This window comes from Bombus impatiens, unplaced genomic scaffold (assembly GCF_000188095.3).
Source record: "Bombus impatiens unplaced genomic scaffold, BIMP_2.2 scf_0389, whole genome shotgun sequence".
Lineage (NCBI taxonomy): Eukaryota > Metazoa > Arthropoda > Insecta > Hymenoptera > Apidae > Bombus > Bombus impatiens.
In genome coordinates this window covers 939,003-961,332 of record NT_176808.1, presented here as the reverse complement: position 1 = coordinate 961,332, position 22,330 = coordinate 939,003, and the positions used below count along the sequence as shown (strand labels likewise).

Below are 22,330 nucleotides of genomic sequence, written 5' to 3'. Positions count from 1 at the left end.
TACTTATTATAGATAAGTATAATTTATAAGTAAGTATTATAAATAAGTAAATATTACTTAATTTAGATAACTAATTGAATCTAGCGTTTAGGTCTAGCGGGTAGTGCCTCTTCAGCCTGCGAATCTGGTCCGTCGTATCAAGTAGTCCAGTGATTAGGGGGTTTCGGTGTTTGTTGACTCTTTTGCTGTATCTGTCGCTATATTGTGCTATTTCCTCTTTGACTGTGGGTATTTTGAGGTCGCGGTGTATTGTTTCGTTGGTTACGTACCAAGGTGCATCAATTAGGGATCTTAGCGTTTTCGATTGGAAGCGCTGAATTATTTCAGTGTTGGAGTTACTTGCTGTTCCCCATAGTTGGATTCCGTAGGTCCAGACAGGTTTTATTACGGTCTTGTAGAGGCTAATTTTGTTCTGCGTGCTTAGGTTGGAGCGTCGGACAGCGAGCCAAGAGAATTTCTTGAGTTTGTCCTTGAGTTGCTTCGTTTTGTCTGTGATGTGATTTTTCCAAGTTAGCCTCCTGTCCAGGGTCATGCCCAGGTATTTGACTGAGTCCTTGTTAGGAATTATTGTGTTGTTAATGGTGACCTGGGGGCAGGTTTGGTATCCTAGGTATTTGACTTGCCTTGCTTGTATTATGTGCGTGCCGTTCAGTATAATGTTTGGTGGTAATTGAAAAGAGTAATGGAAAAATGCATGTACAGACTGTGACGTTCTTTAAAGATATTCATGGTGGTAACGATCAAATCGTGGGCTGAGAGCTTGCTCGTGGAATCGTATTCGTAATATTTGATCCTCGTCTTGTCCGGTCCGTGTCATACTATTAAAATCCATCGAAAGATCGTCAGCCTATAAAAACATAGACAAAATATGGAACAAACGATTCGATATCACGGAACATGTCCGCGATTCTTTCTTCTTCGACTCGTAAGAATCTATTACGGTTCCGCTGAACGAAATAAGGAGACAGAGTTTTATTCCGGTGAAAAGAGCATTGATTTGGCGATGTAAAGTCTCACAACGTAAAATCGGGCAACTCGATCAACGGGCGTCGTAATACGAATCGAAACACGATCAATCGAGAATTTATTGAGCTTTTGCGAAAGGCGAAGAGGCGAAGAGACGAAGAGGCGAAGAGGCGAAGCGACGAAGTAAAGAGAAAGAGAGGGGCAGGACTCTTTGCCATCATTGTTCCAGGTGGTTCCTTTCATCGTGCTCGTTGGCAGGCTCTAATGGCAGTAGTAATTAACCGTTTGATTTAGCGTAAACGAGAGAAAAAGCTGTGGGCGGAAAAAAGGGGCAAATGTATTTACCAGTGTAAAAGCCGGTGCAGGTTAAAGCTATCATTGGAATCGAGTCTGTTGCGACGAGTCACGATCTCTTGAAAATTAATCTCGCGGCTCAAAGGAACGCCAAAATTAATTAATCACGGCAAAAGCGACCGCGCCCGAAAAAAAGAAAATAACAATCGGAAAAAAACATCCGCCATAAGCGAGCAGCTTTTCACGAGTCCGTTGAAAAAGCCATAGAGACGTTCCTGTCCGCTCTGATCGATCTTGATAAACAAGTATCGCTACTCTTTATAACAAGTATCGCATCGCGAATGTAAAATTTGATAGACGAAGGAAAAGCGAGAACTTACGTATTTGCTGTGACGTGTATGGATAAATCTGTTTCATCCCTCTCGGTCTGTTGCAGATCCAATATACCCAATATCGTACAAATACTGAAAACAGAGTGGAAAAGTTAAACTCAAAGTCAAACAGAGCGGAAAGTTTCGAAACTTACGGAATATTAAAGGGAACATGGTTAACCCAAATGCACAGTACATTAGATGAACCTAATTTTTACACGGTGTACGGAGAGTATTTACCGTTGGACCGCGCTCGCCGACAAAATTACTTACGTTGTGCCGAAGATTCGCCAAACTTCACATCCACCGCACCAAGATAGCACGAAAATATATAAAAATAGAAAAGTCGGACGAGTAAAGTTGCGAGGACGCGAAGCACTTTCGAAACGGGTAAAAGTTTTTCTAAATTTAATCAGCTGGAAGCTAACTGAAATGCTTCTCGTGAAAGATTCAACGACTCGTTCGACCACTGCGTCAACGGGTAATGTCTTTCAAGACGGTTAAGGAAGATATTTTTCACAGTGTGACGGAAATTCAATTGGCCGGCCGAAAGCGGCCAATGAATGATGAATAAATAACAGTATTTCGTATTTATTGCGTGCACACTCCACTTTCACAAGTACGAAAGCATCGCTGTTTCGTTAGAAACGTTCAACGATTATTTACAGCATTCGGGGAATCCGCACGTTCGATATCGCCTTAAAAATCACAGCGACTACGTACGTACTTAAAATTTAATCGTTCTCACGTCGTTTCATTTTCAGCAGACTTGTTCAGCTTCCACAGTTTAACAACACTTAGTGGTTTATTATTTCATCTGGCATCTCTTCCCAACAACTTTTGCTTTCTAATGGACGTGTTGTCCTGTATAAACAAAAACCTTCAACCGATTAATCGTTTCCCCGATAGTCTCAGGCAATTATCGCGTTTTATACGAATCAAACGGGCTTTCGAACGACTAAACAAATCGATGAAAACAAACGCCTAACGTTTGATCTCGAAAATATTCCGCAAAATATCATCGCCAGGATTTTCAGCGCGATACCCAAAACATTTTACCGTAGCTCGTAACGATTTACAGAGAGGCGAAACGAGCGAGTGAGCTCGTGGAAATGAAAAAAGAAGAGGAAAGAAAAATTATAAACTGTCGCAAACTTGTAACCACGATGCGGTCGTAACTAGCTTTTGAATATCCTTATTTAATAGTATACGGACAACTTGTTCGACTAAACGACAAAACGTGTCGGTGAAACGATGAATTGCGACAACAATGTGACTACAGCCGGAACAACGATGCGATAAAACGAACGAGTAATAACGAAAGTAAGCAAAATATCACGTCCGTTGCCGGACTTTCGTGTACGCGATTCTCTGTCAAACAGTTATAAATGCGTTTTAAATGCATGAGTTTTTGAATGCGAACAAAACGACCGCTCGCAAGTAGCAGGTAGCTGCCTCTCGTTTAACCGATTCGATATAGTTTCATCCCACTACAGAAGTTTTAAGAGGCTTAAAAGAATGGGCCCGACCAAACGACAACGAGGGAATATAAAAATATGACATATTTTGTAATTGCAGAAAAATTTTAAAAAAGTTTGTATTTAAAAAGGATGTGAGAAAAAGAAAAAAGAAACGGCGCTGAAATTTTGAAATTTATCGCGATTAACGCAACTTGATTTTATTTATATCACGAAAGCACAACAAATGGTGAAATTTATTCGCTGAAAATTCCACTATTTCTGGACTTTAAGCGTTGCCATTAAAAATACCGATTACCCAAAACGGGGTAATCATCACAGAACTTTGCGAACGAAAATGCGAGTACCGTTAACCACGGACATACTGGTAAAATAGTGGAAACCACGAAAGGAGAAATTGGAAAAGAAATTGGCACGTTCGGAAAAAGTGTAACGTTTAAAAATCTAACGTTTTGCTGTATCTTTAGCGGACGTGTTTGGTAGCCATTCGCCTTGCCTGTGAACGGCATGGAACTGAAACGGCTAATAAATTGCGCGCGAGTGCAGACTAACGACCGCCGTTAGAATTTCAATCGATGGAAGTAGAAAACTCAATGAAACTACCAAGGAACAACGGAAAACTATTATCGCGATGGTAGAGTAAGTTACTACTACAGGGCGTTCGAGCTTTTTGCGCCGCTTTTAACCGGTATTACGTTATTCCGAAGAAGCGACACGATGCGTAATTCCCGGGCATAAGGCAACTTGACAATTCCAAAGGAATAATCCGCGCACCTATAAACCTTTATTTCCCACTTTTTACCATCCACATTTACGACAAGAGGAGCTTCGACGAGGTAATGGTTTGTTTTATGGCGACGAGCTTGCGATATTTCATCGAGGCTGCTAAATACCGGGTCATTTTCCTCGATCTCCTAGAACGAAAATTTATTCTATTCTATACATCGTTATTATACATATCGGTCGCTTTTAATTTTTAAAACGCGCGGCTTTTAAATTCAATTCATTCTTGTCGATCTTAACTTGTGGGTCTTGTTCGAAAAAACAGTGCATCTTTTTTCTTTCTTTTCCTCTTTCTTTTTTCTATGCCGCATTTTCATGCATGCAAATTGCCAGGATCGACGAATCATATCTCGATTGTATCGTTTAGCGATGGGGACACGAGCGGATTGAAAGAACGTCGAACGGACGGGAGAAAACGTGTTGGAAGGAAGATCGCATGACGAATGTTTTAGAAATTTCAGTGTGACTTGGTTACGGTCACTAACAAATAATCCGATTACCCAAAACGGGGTAATCATCACAGAACTTTGCGAACGAAAATGCGAGTACCGTTAACCACGGACATACTGGTAAAATAGTGGAAACCACGAAAGGAGAAATTGGAAAAGAAATTGGCACGTTCGGAAAAAGTGTAACGTTTAAAAATCTAACGTTTTGCTGTATCTTTAGCGGACGTGTTTGGTAGCCATTCGCCTTGCCTGTGAACGGCATGGAACTGAAACGGCTAATAAATTGCGCGCGAGTGCAGACTAACGACCGCCGTTAGAATTTCAATCGATGGAAGTAGAAAACTCAATGAAACTACCAAGGAACAACGGAAAACTATTATCGCGATGGTAGAGTAAGTTACTACTACAGGGCGTTCGAGCTTTTTGCGCCGCTTTTAACCGGTATTACGTTATTCCGAAGAAGCGACACGATGCGTAATTCCCGGGCATAAGGCAACTTGACAATTCCAAAGGAATAATCCGCGCACCTATAAACCTTTATTTCCCACTTTTTACCATCCACATTTACGACAAGAGGAGCTTCGACGAGGTAATGGTTTGTTTTATGGCGACGAGCTTGCGATATTTCATCGAGGCTGCTAAATACCGGGTCATTTTCCTCGATCTCCTAGAACGAAAATTTATTCTATTCTATACATCGTTATTATACATATCGGTCGCTTTTAATTTTTAAAACGCGCGGCTTTTAAATTCAATTCATTCTTGTCGATCTTAACTTGTGGGTCTTGTTCGAAAAAACAGTGCATCTTTTTTCTTTCTTTTCCTCTTTCTTTTTTCTATGCCGCATTTTCATGCATGCAAATTGCCAGGATCGACGAATCATATCTCGATTGTATCGTTTAGCGATGGGGACACGAGCGGATTGAAAGAACGTCGAACGGACGGGAGAAAACGTGTTGGAAGGAAGATCGCATGACGAATGTTTTAGAAATTTCAGTGTGACTTGGTTACGGTCACTAACAAATAATCTTTTTTTTTTTTTATTTATTTGTTGAAATTACAATCAATTCTCGCGTTGAGAATTTTCAGTAATTTTTCTGGCGTGGCGCAGTGACATGGCTGATTATTTATAATAAGTTAATACTTATTATAGATAAGTATAATTTATAAGTATTATAAGTAAGTGCATATGCTTAATTTGGATAACTAAATGAATCTAGCGTTTAGGTCTAGCGGGTAGTGCCTCTTCAACCTGCGAATCTGGTCCGTCGTATCAAGTAGTTCAGTGATTAGGGGGTTTCGATGTTTGTTGACTCTTTTGCTATATCTGTCGCTATATTTTGCTATTTCCTCTTTGACTGTGGGTATCTTGAGGTCGCGATGGATGGTTTACTGACAAATAATCGTGTTGGAAAAATGCACACTTTACGGTATTCTGTTTGCGAGAGATCGTCAGCTGTGCCTTACTCGTGCATTATCCTCTTGCGGGGCAAAACGTAACTCGTCGTTCCGCGTAAAAATAATCTTGTTACGTGTAAAGATCCTAAGCAGGTTATATTACAACGACCTGAATATTTTATTAATATGACGCTTAAAGTGGCAGCGATTTCCCTTAATATTTCAAGCAACGCTACTGCGAAGTTAAAAATACCAAACTTAATCGAAGATACATTTTTTTTTATTTTTATTTAAAATTTCACATTCACAATTTGCCCAATTTGGACATTTGGTAGAATTTTCTATCTGTTTGATTATCATGTGCGTGGCTACCCCCAGTGGGGTACCATCTTCGTGTTTGTTAAGATATATCCTTTGTGAGATCTGCTGGGTGTTTCCTTTTTTGTCTTCTTTCTATGCTTGATGTGTTGATCGTTTCCGCTGCCAGCCGGTCCGGGTGCGTTGCTATTTTTTCTCTGTACCTTCTTGCGAACTACTATATCAATAAGCTATAATATTTTACCAAATGTCCTACTGGACAAATTATAAAATGTAAATAAATAAATAAATAAAAAAAAAGCTTCTTGCGAATCTGCTAATGTCGAAGATACATGGCAACATTTTCACGTTCGATAATGATTTGTTCCTGCTAAATGACATTAAAATCAGAAAATCGTCAAAAATATAGCAAACTTTATTATTCGAAACGAACGGAGCAACATTCTCTCCGCTAATATCGATCAGAATCTTATTCGAGATGATGAGACTCGGTGAAGCGCAAGATGTAACTGGAATCGTTTAACCTTGGTCGACACAGCAGGGCCATGTAAGAACAAACAATTTGCGCAAACGATTCGATAGCCGCATGTACACGGCCAATTTGTCGCGTATCTTCAAACGACACGTAGATGCGCGTTTCGCGAGCGACACCGTTTCAGGTGTAAAGGCAGGAAAAATTAAAAAATTCAAGCACACACACAAAGCGTTTCGTCCTCGTATCCTCGTTTCTCGCGCGAATGTTTCATCCTAGCCCGGAAGCGAGGATATCGACGATGATGTGTACGGCACAGAGCAAACAGTCAGCGTTAGCGAGTTAAGCTTGCTCTCCTTCTAGATAGAAACGAACATTTGCCATCTGCGAGGCATTATTCTCCGCGGACACGGGCGAAAAGATACGGAAGATTTAGCACGCGCCGAAGAATCGTTGGAAAAAAAGCAAAAGAAAACGAGATAAATTAAGCACATAAATTCCGATATAGCCATTTATAATCCCGTAAAACCAAAGTGAAAAGTTTTATTTTACGTATTTCTAAGATGAAGCCAAATTTCAATTGGAAATCAAATTCGCCTCTGTAAAGACAATATATCTTGGATCGTGCAGATACAGAATCGAAGACGGCCGATGGTTTGTGGGAAAGTCGGAGAACGTACGAACGATTGTAGCCGGAAGACTAGAAATGAGATACGATTCTAGAAAGCCACTGTTCGTAAACTACGATACATCGAATTTTCTCTGTCTATAATCTCGCGAAGCGAAAAACACATCGAGAGATACTTTGTCTATTCGTAAGATTGGAAACTTTAACGGAGAAGGAGGGTTTTCGATCTACCTACAGGATCCAGCGATAATTGCAAATTAACCGTCGCTAGCCCCGTTCCATTATGATCCAGGGTGACGCAAGTGTACAGTTGGTAGGCGGCGTCTGGCGAAAAATCTGTCGGAGGCAATTTTCAGCCAACGACCGTCGTTTCGAAGGATTGGATGTTGGGAACTGGCCGGAAATCAATGGCGGAGACAAACGTCCGAAGCGGCGAATTCGATTTTCGAGACACGGTCGTCGTCCGGCAACGTCTGGTGGTTAACCGTGTCGGCGAAACACGTTCGTAGACTGGCCGTACGTGCACACAGGGATACCGATATAGCTAACGGAACGACTGACGGTGAACGAGCACGGCCGGAATTAGCGGAGGAGGTAATCAGATTTGCGAGAGAGCGATGGGCTTGGCGTTCCATCAGCGTTTACAACGTTTCTCTCTCTCTTCTTCCTTCTGCCATACAGCCACGCTCCTTCCTCCGTTGCTACACTCTATTTCCCTCAATATTCGCGTACAACGTACTTGTACATGCTTACGCGCGAGCACCGAGCACGACAATGACCACCTTTGCACCGTCGTCGCAGATTTTACACTCTAGCCTCGCCATATTGCCCGTTCGATCAAAGCCTGAGAGACGAGCACACGGCATCGAGACAGACAAGCGCAGAGGCTGAAGTCTGTTCGTAGCGGTGCAACGTTAATAACGCGCTTGGATGCATCATCGCCACCGATGTCAATCAGCTCTTTCCACCGCTAACCTTGTTCCCGGTTTCTTCGACGACCAACACCACCGTAAAAGGGCAGTCTGTCTCTTTGCAGCTGCTCCATCGACCAACGCGTTTGCTTTTGCCTCCTATTTACTTTAGCGTTTTTAATCTTACTTTAGACGTTTGATTTCACGCGGAATAATTCCAAGGATTATGTATTACGGGTAAATTACCTTGTTCCGCTTCGGAGATGACGGTATTCTTTCTGTCGGAAACGGTGCTTCGCCGTGTGAAATAAAATTTAGTCCATCTCCGACTGTTCACCTCTTCGACAGTTTACCACGGTAACCCTTTTTTTATCGATCCATGCAGCCAACCACTGCCTGACATCCGAGTAAAAGTCAATTTCTTTGCTCGATTTCATTTTTATATTTACTTTTATTTATTTATTTATTTAGTCTTAGTCCGTGCCTTTCGGCTTTGGACGACTTTCGATTTACATCTCTTATAATGCTCTTACATCACATCTGTTTCTCTTACTCTAGCACTTTTATTATGATTTACTGCTTATATCTATCTATTGCACCTTGCTTGCTCTATCTCTAATAACTAACTACCAACTTATATCTAACGCGATTTCATTTTTATATCGTACGATCTCGAACAGACGATGCTTTGTTCGTAAACACGGCAATCAAAGAAAAAGAAAAGTATCGTTTCACATGCTCGTTTAATTCGCACGACCGATCAAGTATTTAATGAACAACAATTTAAGCGAGCGGCATTGTCGTCCCTCTGCTACCTACCATGAAATTATCCCACGAGGCTAAGAAATTTTGTTCGACGTAAAGAATTTATCAAATAATCGGTCGATGCCACGAAAAGTCGAGCAATAACTTTTCAAGCAAAAACTTCGTTTCCCTCGTCAGCAGCGAAACGCCTGGTCAGAAAAGCGTCTTACATGATTTCTGCCTCTTAGAACCGAGGCGTTTCTGATAATTCATGCCCACGAAAATTAGTCTAAGACGCTCGAAATACTCGATAATAACTAGAGCGAAACGTTGAAACGCGTAAACGAATATGCCGATGCAAGCTCGTTCTTCTCCTTCTTCCTTCGAGAGATCTTTTTTTTTCTTGTTTTATTTTATTTATTAAAATTACAATCAATTCTCGCGTTGAGAATTTTCAGTAATTTTTCTGGCGTGGCACAGTGACATGGCTGATTACTTGTAATAAGTTAATACGTATTATAGATAAGTATAATTTATAAGTAAGTATTATAAATAAGTAAATATTACTTAATTTAGATAACTAATTGAATCTAGCGTTTAGGCCTAGCGGGTAGTGCCTCTTCAGCCTGCGAATCTGGTCCGTCGTATCAAGTAGTCCAGGGATTAGGGGTTTCGGTGTTTGTTGACTCTTTTGCTATATCTGTCGCTATATTGTGCTATTTCCTCTTTGACTGTGGGTATCTTGAGGTCGCGGTGTATTGTTTCGTTGGTTACGTACCAAGCTGCATCAATTAGGGATCTTAGCGTTTTCGATTGGAAGCGCTGAAGTATTTCAATGTTGGAGTTACTTGCTGTTCCCCATAGTTGGATTCCGTAGGTCCAGACAGGTTTTATTACGGTCTTGTAGAGGCTATTTTTGTTCTGCGTGCTTAGGTTGGAGCGTCGACCAGTGAGCCAATAGAATTTCATGAGTTTGTCCTTGAGTTGCTTCGTTTTGTTTGTGATGTGATTTTTCCAAGTTAGCCCCCTTGTCCAGGGTCATGCCCAGGTATTTGACTGAGTCCTTGTTAGGAATTATTGTGTTGTTAATGGTGACCTGGGGGCAGGTTTGTTTTCGGAGCGTGAAGGTTACATCAGGTTTGTTTGCGGAGCGTGAAGGTTACATGTGTGGATTTTTTTTCGTTGATTTTGAAGCCCCATTTATGAAACCACTTTTCTATGCAGTCGAGACATCGCTGGAGAGTGGATCAGGCAATTACCGGACCTGCGTGGGCAGCTAATAGCGCTGTGTCGTCAAGGCAATTACCGGGTCTGCGTGGGTAGCTAATAGCGCTGTGTCGTCAGCAAATGTTGCTATTGTTATCTCGTTTGATATAGGTAAGTCGGCAGTGTAGATGGAGTACAGTAGGGGTCCGGGGACACTACCTTGGGGTATGCCGAATTCTATTGGGAATGTTGCGGAAATGGTGTCTAGGCATTTAACCATGAATTGTCTATTGGTTAGGTAGGATTTTAGGATGGAGTAGTAGGGGTGAGGTAGGATCTTTTTAAGCTTGTATAGTAGCCCTTCATTCCATGCTTTGTCGAATGCCTGTTGGATGTATAGGAAAACCGCTGAGCAATATTTTTTCTTTTCAAGGGTTTGGCTGATCGTATGAGTTAAGCGGTGGATTTGCTCTACTGTTGAATGTTGTTTTCGAAAGCCGAATTTGTGATCTGGGAGTGTTTTCAAGTCCCCTAGGAGTGGAAGGAGTCGATTCGTGAGCATCTTCTCGAATAGTTTAGACAAGGTAGGTAAAAGACTGATTGGGCGATAGGAGCTAGTTTCATATATCGGTTTACCGGGGTCCTTCGAGAAATAAAAAATAAATTGGTATGAAAGTATCGCGGTTTATCGGTCGGCCGATTCGTTTGAAATTCGTTGATGGCGCGACACACGCCGTATTTACGTCGTATTTCACGATCTTACTCGTCGAGCGAAAAAAAGGATTTCGTCGAAGCTCCCTTTTATCAAAAGCAACGCCTTCTTTCCTTTTACTTATTCCGACGTGACTTACTACGAACGTAAATTGTCGTATTTATCTCGCAAGTGAACGCTTCTATAGAAAAGTAGTTACTTTAGTGGAGATTAGTCCAAGAAACTCGTCCCGTTCGGCTTCTAATTCCAACAGTTAGCGCTTTAACTTCAATATTCCAAAGAAACGAAACGTTGCTTGAATTCGCCAACGCTGTCATCGGATCGAACGTCGCGCATCCTCCTTATCCCAACTTGGTTTGCTTTAAAAGCTTTTCTTGAGCTAATAAAGCTGCTGAATTTGGTGGATTCGAGCAAACTGAACAAACGCGAAAGGGAACATTCGTTTGCCGATTAATCGGTGCAATTAATTATTCGTCAAAACGCATTTAAATTCTCGCGCTTCTTTTTATCATTCAATTCGTTAAATTATTCAATTCGATCCATATTCACTGCCCAACTATCTGCGACCTAACCGCAGTCTCCAACGTTTACGCTGCATACGAATTTCAGCAAAGATTAAACAGACGAGTCGCGTTACAGGAGAGGAAAGAAAAAGAGGCGTTGCGTTCCGTTGTTATTTCGGTTTCCACGTTTCGTAGTACGTCGTGTCGATTTATCGAATGGTAAACTCGACGCGTAACGTCGCGTACGCTATCCAGACGTGTAAAGCCAGCCGAAACGAGAAAAAAGGCTAAAATGCAAAACACGCCGGTCCGTTAATAGCTACGTTGAACTCGACGCGTTTAATTACGACTGGAACGTGGCGGCAGATGATGCAAATTAATCGCGAATCATCGATCGTCCGCTTGTAATTGACGTCAACAGGAATAGACTCTGTTGATCCAGTTAACAAGAGAATGCCGTTATTTACATTGTTATTCGTGTCGCTTTCAGTTGATATTGTCCTCTATGTACTGCGCAAACGTTCTCCCGACCAAACGGATCAAATCCATCGGCCGGATATTTTCGTCCTCTTAAATCACATTTCAATTATATACGAGTCTCTATTACTACCTCCGAGATCCATAGTCCAACTTCAGCAGCGTGTGCCGACATTTTCATTGCTAATACTCGGAAAAACGTAGCGTTAGACTATTTTAAATGCTTCCGACGTTTAAATGTCACCACGACTCCGTTAATAGCGATTCATCGACAAAATGTACGCTGGTTGAAAAGAAAAAAGGCAAAGTGTTTGAAACGTGAAATTATCGTTTACAGAGCTTCCATTAAGCGATAAAATTGTTCCCGCCTTTTTCAATATCCACCTTAATCGTCTCTGCAGGATTGAAAGAAAAAGAAAGTTTCCATTCCCTCGAAGCACGATTTCCGCTTGAAAGACGAAAGCTTTCGTTTCATCGTGCAAGGCACGAGTCGAACGTTGCGGTGTTTCTTCGCCAATCGCCTTTTTCGTACGTAAGCCGTTCCTTCTCTGCGAGGGCGGTGCCAAAAAGGCACTACGCGACACGTCAGACCGCGAAATGCGCGACCGCTTGCCGAATTCAACCACAGCCACCAACTTGCACGATGCTGCTAAAATTGCAAGTGCTAAAAAAAAGCGTGAAAATGTTTCACCCTTCGAGAGCGCGCTCCTTTGCTTTTACGTTTGCCGTATAAGTGCAAATTCTCGCGTCCGGACGGTTTCCGCGAGGAAAGCTTCGAATCACCAGCAACATCCGCGTATTTGCCCTACACATTTTTCTTCTTCTCGAGCTATGTACATATGTAGCAACATACCATAAGAAAATATCGATCTCCACCTGTTAATAGATATAGATACGGGGCACGATACAAATTAATCGTCATCATGTACTTGTCATAGCTAAGCAAAGAAATATTCCGAAGCCGAAAGAATAGAATTTTGGAAAATTCGAGTCATCTTAGATCTTTATCCAAACTAAACAAGAAAAAGAAAGTTTCCATTCCCTCGAAGCACGATTTCCGCTTGAAAGACGAAAGCTTTCGTTTCATCGTGCAAGGCACGAGTCGAACGTTGCGGTGTTTCTTCGCCAATCGCCTTTTTCGTACGTAAGCCGTTCCTTCTCTGCGAGGGCGGTGCCAAAAAGGCACTACGCGACACGTCAGACCGCGAAATGCGCGACCGCTTGCCGAATTCAACCACAGCCACCAACTTGCACGATGCTGCTAAAATTGCAAGTGCTAAAAAAAAGCGTGAAAATGTTTCACCCTTCGAGAGCGCGCTCCTTTGCTTTTACGTTTGCCGTATAAGTGCAAATTCTCGCGTCCGGACGGTTTCCGCGAGGAAAGCTTCGAATCACCAGCAACATCCGCGTATTTGCCCTACACATTTTTCTTCTTCTCGAGCTATGTACATATGTAGCAACATACCATAAGAAAATATCGATCTCCACCTGTTAATAGATATAGATACGGGGCACGATACAAATTAATCGTCATCATGTACTTGTCATAGCTAAGCAAAGAAATATTCCGAAGCCGAAAGAATAGAATTTTGGAAAATTCGAGTCATCTTAGATCTTTATCCAAACTAAACATAGAAAACAAACTAAAAATATACAAAACGATCGTAAAACCAATTTGGGCGTACGGAATACCACTTTGGGGAACAGCAGCAATGAGCCATATAAGCAAAATAGAGGCAATCCAAGCTAAAATTCTTAGATCAATTGTAAACGCCCCATGGTACGTTAGAAACGAGGACATACGGAAAGACCTTGGAATACCAACGGTCAAGGAAGAGATTAGCAGATTCGCAAGAAGGTACAGAGGAAGAATAGCAACGCACCCGAACCGGCTGGCAGCGGAAACGTTCAACACAACCATAGAAAGAAGACTAAAAAGGAAACACTCAGCAAATCTCACAAAGGATATATCTTAACAAACACGAAGATGGCACCCCATTGGGGGTAGCCACCCACATGATAATCAAACAGATAACAAATTCTACCAAATGTCCAAATTGGACAAATTGTGAATGTGAAATTTCAAATAAAAAATCTTAGATCTTTAAACGATAGATATTACACCTATCTCTATATATTTGTCGGGTTTGTCGGGTTGGCGCTGGTTCTTGGGGCGTATTGTGTGTCTTCATTCAAAGAGGTTTATATTTACAATGATATATACAAGAGTTGTTTAAACAAGGTTTAACTATATAACGTTATAAGACACTCTTAAAGTAAACAATGTTCTTAGGTTCAAACGAGTCCACGATCAACGGGATAACTCTTTGTTCAATTGGATACGTGTTAAACTCAAAATAACGTTTGTTATGACGTACGGTATCATTCAGACTGACAGACTGACGTTGTGTATAAACTCTCCAAGATGACTATAAGAATAAAAGACTGACACGTTCACACTTGTCAATTGCGTATTGATCAGGGTTATCAACAAAATTCCAGGAGCCGTCACTAGGCAGACTCGCGTAGAGCCGTTATTGCTCCCGTCTCGGGACTTGTTTGTCAATACAACGTGTGTCCCTCAACATTGGTACTTCTACTGTGAAGTAAAACGTTCATCCCGTGACCGTGGCTACGTTCGGTGACCAGTTGTGTCACCTTGACCCTAAGCCCACTGTTATAATACTATGATGAACAGCTAAGACAAACAGTTTAGCCCAAAGTATTGGGAATCTTCCCAAAATTCCAAAGGAAAGGCCCGTTATCCCTACATCTCCGACATATTTATGTTTTCGTGTCTTTCAGCTGCATGGAAAATTTCATTCAACTATAGCTGTCCGTGCAAAAGTTGTAGACCAGTTACAGCAGAATCGTTGCAGTGCTCGCCAAGCGATATATTAGTCGCGTTATATCCTGCGCATTAATTATCCTCAAACTGAAGCCTTCTGCAAATGGAACTTTCCAACTCAAACTCGATCCTTGTTCGTGTCTTCGTGAAACTTTAAACACCGGCCATGAAACCTGTATACGCGTATACTTGGGTCGCGTGCCACCCACCTAAAATGTACGTATACGTATATTTTAAGAATGCGAACCGATTTATGAATCGAAAAATTCGAATCTGCCACGAAACCGAGCTTCCACACTTTCTATATCATAGACAAAGAATCGAAACTTTAAAGTTCGTAGAATATTTCATACCGTCTCATTGAAACGAACCATTGAAATTTTCACGTCTTTATCGTATCGATGTTTATCGTAAACGCGAGACTTTGTCATTGTTGAGAATTGTGGATCTTTGAAGCCGAAATAATGTTATAGGAACACTAAATTTATACTGATGATTAATATTGAAATAGCAATATATTTATTTCATGGACGATTTCTTATATATTCATCGATACACACTTGCACGCGTCTCAGCATTTTCTTCTATACCCGACTGTTAACCGACTGAACAGTTTACATTCATCTGTTTTCAAGACGCCGCGCACACACATACCTCCACACACTGATATCCACATACAAGTATCTCTTTTTTTTATATTTTACGTGCAGAAAGGAAAAGCGGCGTGGTAGTGTCGGACTCCAACCGACTAAAACCTCCAACGATAACCGTCCCTGCTGCGATCGAGAGAGGCCCGGGAACCGCTGCTAATATACATTTCCCGTAACTGAAACTGTAAATTCCACAAAAATGCGTATCGATATTTAAGGAGAACGCGTTCCGGCCAACCAGAAAAGTATTAGACAAGTATTTGTTCGATCAGTAACCGAGACAGCGGACCCAACGCAAGACGATGAATAGCAATTGTTATAAACTCGAAACGTTTAATCAGAAAATAATCTAATTCGAGCCAGGCAGGGGTACAAGGCTAATAAGTTTAACGGCGCATCGAACGGTTTCGCTCGAACCAAATAAACTTATTTCAAAGATTCCTGCGGCAAATGACGAGCCAACGGCCGATCGTATTGCGCTGCTACGATACACCGGTGTGGCCTGCCATCGTGTGTAGGCGTATAGCCCGAAGCATGCCAGCTATTGGCATCCGAGTGGGAGACAAAGAGCTTCGCTTCTAGCCTGGTATTGTTGGACTATTGGATTCTCTTCTCCTCTTGCTTCCTCGCTCTCTCTCTCTCTCTCTCTCTCTCTCTCTCTCTCTCTCTCTCTCTCTCTCTCTCTCTCTCTCTCTCTCTCTCTCTCTCTCTCTCTCTCTCTCTCTCTCTCTCTCTCTCTCTCTCTCTCTCTCTCTCTCTCTCTCTCTCTCTCTCTCTCTCTCTCTCTCTCTCTCTCTCTCTCTCTCTCTCTCTCTCTCTCTCTCTCTCTCTCTCTCTCTCTCTCTCTCTCTCTCTCTCTCTCTCTCTCTCTCTCTATTTCTATCCTGTTATTAAATTCCCCTTTCATCCCTTCTTCGTTCATCTTTCTCACTCGGCAGGTTCGTGGATGCGAAATTTATTAAACCGTCACCGCATCGACGAGAATTTCAAAGGCAAGAAAACCGAGGTAATGACGCCACGTATGTACGTATGTACAGGTCCAATGCTCTCTGTGAAAACGTTGCGCTATCGCACGATATTCCCAGCCGCGGCTGGTGAGAAACGAGCTACCATTCGATGGTGTAACGAATACCCTTGTCTGACTAGGGATCGATCCAAGTTACTTGTACTCTTTGGCTGCCGGCAAGACAGCAGTTTCATTTTACGTCAGCTTCGACGTGTATGCACCGTACGTTACGGGAAACGTATTTCATCTTTTTTTTTCCAACGTTCAGAATGCAGTTCGTCGTTCCAACGACGCGTAAATATCGCTTCTACCCAATCGTACCTCCAGGCTGTTTTAATTTTACAACTGTATTACGTTCGTTTATGATACGTATTGTCGAAATGTTGTTTCGGAGAGCGGCAAACATATAGCGGTCTGTAACATATAGACATAGAGGGGTAACATATAGATGTCTGTAGACATAACAAATTTGCAGTTCTTATCTGGCGTGTAAAAGGAAAAACACTGACAGAGATTACGATTACTCGATCCACTGTCCCTCGTCTGACACGCGATTGATTTACGCCACTGAATCGAAATGAACCTTTTCTTATGTTGCCCGTTTCTCGTTACATTTGTTTAACGTATATACGTGTTGTTTGCAAGTCGTGCACGTACTTCTCCACGAAGCACTGAATATTCCGTGTCAATCTGTTTTCGACAACGTTAATTACATCGCCAACGGCAATAGGATGTGACTCGCGTCGAGTGGGAACTGTTCGATAAACGATGACGCAAATCAGTGTCACATACTTGGTTAAATAATCAATGTGGACAGGAAGAATTTGCCAACAGGTGAACAACAGAATGCCGCACGAGCCTCGATCGATCGTCGAGTGAATTTAATTTCATCAAGTTGAATGCACGTTCGTGAAATTTGAAAGCGATGCATCGTGCGATGGATCAGCTGCCGTCTCTTTGGCATAAAAATTAAAAGAAGGTTAAAAGTAAAAGCACGTCGCGAACCACCTACGAAGACAATCTGTAAAAATAATAAATAACTAGATAAATAAATAATAAAGTGATAAATAAGTGAGACACGAAGCTAATCTGTGTATTAAAGATCTTGGAAAATCGAAGAAAAAAAGAAAAAGAATAAGAAAGAGAATCAAGCGGAAACGTTTAGATAAAAATGTGACTTTTTCTATTGTTCATCTATCTATCACGTTGCACGAATCCACGCACACGGTTCGACAATATAATTACAAAAGCGCAAATCATATACCAGAGAGTTCATGGATGAATCATGTCACCGGAATATCCGATCATTTACGGTATCGATTGCCTTTGTCCGTTGTCTTTTCTCTTTTTCTTTTTCCGTGCAGCCGAACGGAAGCAGTAAGTAACGGTGTGCACCAATGAGAGACGGAAATAATGGGCAGAAGGCAGCTGTTGGCCACGACCCAGTTCGCCTATTTTCCCTAGGATCTTTCATCGCCGTCGTTCCCTCCTTTATTTTCTTCTCTTTTCCCCGTTTCCGTGCTGCTTCCTTTTCTCCGACGTGACCGTTGTTGAGAAGAAAAGATAACGGCCAAGAATCGTAAGGACCGGTCGGTGTTCCGGCTTTAAGCGCAGCCAAGGTCTTGAGAGAAATAAACTCTAGAACGGCTTACTCCGAGGAAAGTAAGCAAAAATACGGAGATTATGGAATCGAAGCGAAATCGAATATGAATGTTACTCGTTCTTTGAAATTTATACTTACTTTGAAACGATAAGAAGAAGAAACCATCGCGACAAAGAATTTTGAAAGAAGCAAATTACGCGAGCTTATTTGAACGCGGCACGCGTTGTAAGATGCAATTTGCTCGCAAACCGAATATCCGTAGAAGCCATAATTTCCCCGTCTAACGAGCAAACCTTCCTCCTCGCTGAAGAATTTTCTTTCAGACTTTTAGCCAGTCTGTAATGCGATAAAGATACGAAAGGTGTAGGTAGACGAAAATACAGGTACGAGAGTAAAATCTAAGATCCGTGAAACTTTGCAACCTCGTGTTGCTGGATGCAGGATATGAAAGAATGCAGAAGGAGAAACTTTTACGATCCGTTTATTTTCGCTATCCGTAGTCTCTGGAAATTTCGAGGAAACCAAGATTTTTTTTTTATTATTTATTTATTTACATTTTACAATTTGCCCAATAGGACATTTGGTAAAATATTATAGCTTAGTGATATGATAATGTAACGTGTGGAATGGCTACCCCCAGTGGGATACCATCTTCGAATTTGATTGATTTATTTCTTTAGTGTGGTGAGTGCTTGCTTGTTAGATTATGTCCTTTGTGAGATCTGTTGGGTCCTTTTTAATCCTCTTCTTATGTTTGATGCGCTGACCGTTTCTGCTGCCAGCCGGTTTGGGTAAGTTGCTATTCTTTCTCTGTACCTTCTTACACTTCTGTTAGTCTCCTCCTTGACCGTTGGTATTCCCAGGTCTTTCCGAATGTCCTCGTTTCTAACGTACCATGGCGCGTTTGCACTTGTTCTTTGCATTGCCTCTATTTTGGTTATATGGCTCATTGCTGCTGTTCCCCATAGTGCTAGAGGAAACCAAGAGAAACAAAAAACGTACTTCCGTGCCCATTATTTCTTCTATTACTCCTGATTGTCCCCTCGAATAGGATGATAAAAAAAGTAAAGGATATTGTTCGAATATAATAAATTGCTTACATCGTAAAATTATTATTGAAAATATAAATTCCTTGAAAGCCTGCGGCTTTTCATTTCGATCTGGCATTCCTCCGTAAGCTTTCGTTAGTATCTTCGAGCTCATTTCCAATTCATTTCCGATAATTATCGCAACGGAAAAGAATAAATCCCGATAATATCTGGCGGCGATACGATCACACCGATTCTCTCTTCTGTTCCTCCCGCTTTCCAGGGTTCCTTGTAATTTCGAGAAATATGTACTTCTGAAAAGCTTCCTTTATGAAAAACTCTCATCTTGAATCTGAACATGTTCGAATTCAAATTCTCAACGTCTATGATCCATCACGAACGATCAATTACGAAGAAAAATATTATTCGCGTTTGACAAAGGAACGAAAAAAGAAGGAAGGCGACGTTTGAGAGAGCACAGGTAGTGATGTTCTATGTCCCCGTGACTCAGCCTGTGATTTGGCGAAACGTTTCGGTTTCGAACCTGTAATTGCTCGCGAAAGGTTTGCTCGCGTGGCCGTCTGCCAACTAGCTATACCCGTTTATCGTCACAGAAGAGATAGTAGTAAATAAAAAAGCGACTTTATTTACCGTTTAATTAAATATGCAGCGATATTATAATCATCGTCGTTCTGTCACTGCTCAAAAGTATTTGCACGTACATTTACTTACTATCCGACAAGTATAAAACCAAATTACCTAACGACAATTATCACTAGAAAAGAGGAAAAAATGCAAAGGTGACGATGTAATTCGTTGCTTTTATCTACTACTTACGAATCTACGACTGAATATCGTGAAATCTTATAACACGATAAAATTGACTTTTATGAATGGTAGTTTCTTTAGAATCAAAGATTACGAGACTATGAAATTGTTACTCGACAAATATTTAATCATAGAATTATCAGCTAAAAGAAGCAAAGCTAAAATTAAGAAACCGATCGTATACTATCTCCAATGTCTTCGTAATATGTATACCTAAAGCTCTCGTAGTAACAATACATAGTAAAGTTTCATCGATACCTTCTTCTTCTAACCAACACGTGGAAGACATTACCGCCAGTGAAAAATAGAGCAGGTTAAATCATTCAACGCGTTCTAAGAATTCTAACCCGCTGTTATCCTACGCTGTTGTTTCTACTTCGATCATCCACCCCGCACTATCTATTCAAATAGTAATTAACTCGAGCAGCCAGACATTTCTGCGAAGAAAATGGCCAATTTTCCTACAACTTTAATGCGAACAGCTACGTTCAAGAACGAATGTTCGATAGCCTGGAAACCTGTCTCTTGTAACAACATCGCGATCGAGACCCATTGCACCGTCTAGACACATTGATCCATCTCAGCCAGGCCACGGAAAATCCTACTTCTAAGCATACGGAATCAGGATCTGCTAGTTGGAGTAGTTTCGACCAGTAACCGAGAATAGACTGGCAATCGGTGGGCTTCGTTACTTGTTGAATGCGACCCATTGTCTAACGCCGTTTGCCCTCCTAAATGGATTTCCAAGCGAGCCAATAAGACAATAAGCTCGCACAAAGGCGACCACCGCTCCAACCTCCGTTATACTCCCCTTGTGCTATCCGCAGGATTTATAGAGAAAACGAATCGAAAGAAAAAAGAAAAAGAAATAAAAAGAAAAAAATGCAACCGGCCCGCATCCATCCATTTCGTGCAATTTATTTTATAATATTTGTTCATTTCTGCCACGTCAATACAAATACGAATTGCGACGATAATCGGCGATTCCAACGCGTACTACAAATTTTCCTATGTGAAACTTTTGAATTAAAAAAATGTAAGAAGTTCGTTATAAAAGACGGGAAATTCGAGTATTTTACCGTGAAAAATTGTATAAGGGATAAGTGTAAGTGGTAAATTATTTAGTAAGAACTTTCTTTCTGTACTCGTTGGTAATAAAAACAAGTAGCGAATAGTATCTCATATCCTGCTGCCGGGTTCTTTGAAAATGAATCAACAGCTCTTTATACGTTTTAATTCCACGCTCTCCTCTGCGCCCGTCTTGTTGGAAAAATTGATGGGCGGGGTGGTGGTGGTTGGGGTTAGGTGTGGTGTGGGCGGCGGCATAGAAAATCGTACAAATATAAAACGAAACCAGAGTTTTACTGTGATAACTATCGAGTTTTCTGGTAACGGCTTGCAAAGAAAATATCGAAACCATCCGGCAAAGTGCATCTTCTTCGCTTCTCGTGAATTTTCTCTTCTTCTTTTTTCGTGTCTTGTTTTCGAATTCACGGAAATTTCGTCGATAGCGAAGGAGAGGTATCGGTGAATTGTCTGAATCGAGAGTCAAACCGAACTGCTGAACCGAAGGACTCGACATCGACAAAGAGAAGAAACGTAGGAAAAGCAAAGGGAAGCCAATCGAGAAGGCAGCAACGAGAAGAAATTCTCCGTAAAAACTTTCGCGACAAACCATCGGTAGAGTTTCCCTTTGCCGGATGAAACAATCATTACGTAAAGCATTGTACGTGCGCGTGTATCTTTTACACGTGTATCTTCTATGGGACCAGAGTCGATTTTCGTCGGTGACTCGGAACGAGCTTGAAAACGAAACTCTTATCGAAACTTTCTTGCTATGCGTTAACTAGCTGCTTACAGCAAAAGGAGTGTTCCGATGGAACAAGAAACGGAGAAGAAGAAATTGGAAAGTTACGTTATTCCTCGATAATTATTGTACGATCACGCGTTAATTACTTACATCTAATTAAGTAATTTACATCTAATTGTATATTTCTAATTGAGCTTTCTTCGATTATTATTATCACTGTGGTCACGATCACCACGAAATAACGTTTTACATGGTTTTATCCATTCCATCGATCCTCCTTACCTTCCTTCCATCGTCCCCGCTCGAATATTTATATTTACTGGATTTATTCTTCATGGGTTGTTGCACAATGCGTGGGATGCATCCATGCACGCGCGAGTAGCGGCAACATTACGCTCTGTATGCACAAACACGCGTTCGACCTACCTTCCCTCCAACTACACGAATTTAATTAATTAAATTTCTTTCGCTTAATTATGCTTCCTTTATTTCGTTTCACAACTACCCTCTAATTACTACCCTGCTAATTATAATTTGTCAGAAAGTAATCTCACCGAAGCAAAGCACGATTCGATGAACTAGCGTATTAAGCGTATACGCAATTTGGTTGAAGGACTACACTTTGGATACAAAAAAAGATCACGATAGTAATTGGTAGTCTCCTCGTGTTCGTGTAAACCGCGATGCGATAAGAACGTGTGAAAGACAAGTTTTATACGACGATAACCGTCGATCGTCCATCTCTCGTGCAAGCTAGTCGCTTCGCAGGTCGGAACTGAGTTTGATTAACCCGGAAATCGGTACGTAGCCGCTTTCCGTTAACGTACCCTTCAAGCTTTTTCCGAAT

General features: G+C 41.4%; 1 protein-coding gene and 1 long non-coding RNA gene across 3 annotated transcripts in view; one reads left to right on the top strand and one right to left on the bottom strand.

The window, feature by feature from the left end:
* LOC100744421 overlaps positions 1-22,330 on the top strand; it is a 76,187-nt gene that overhangs the window by 19,572 nt on the left and 34,285 nt on the right. The window lies entirely within an intron of this gene.
* On the bottom strand, positions 468-9,950 carry LOC105680870. The gene is made up of 2 exons (XR_001102347.3): positions 9,909-9,950; positions 468-586 (listed from the first exon to the last, which is right to left on the bottom strand). It is a non-coding gene; the product is annotated as an uncharacterized LOC105680870 (long non-coding RNA).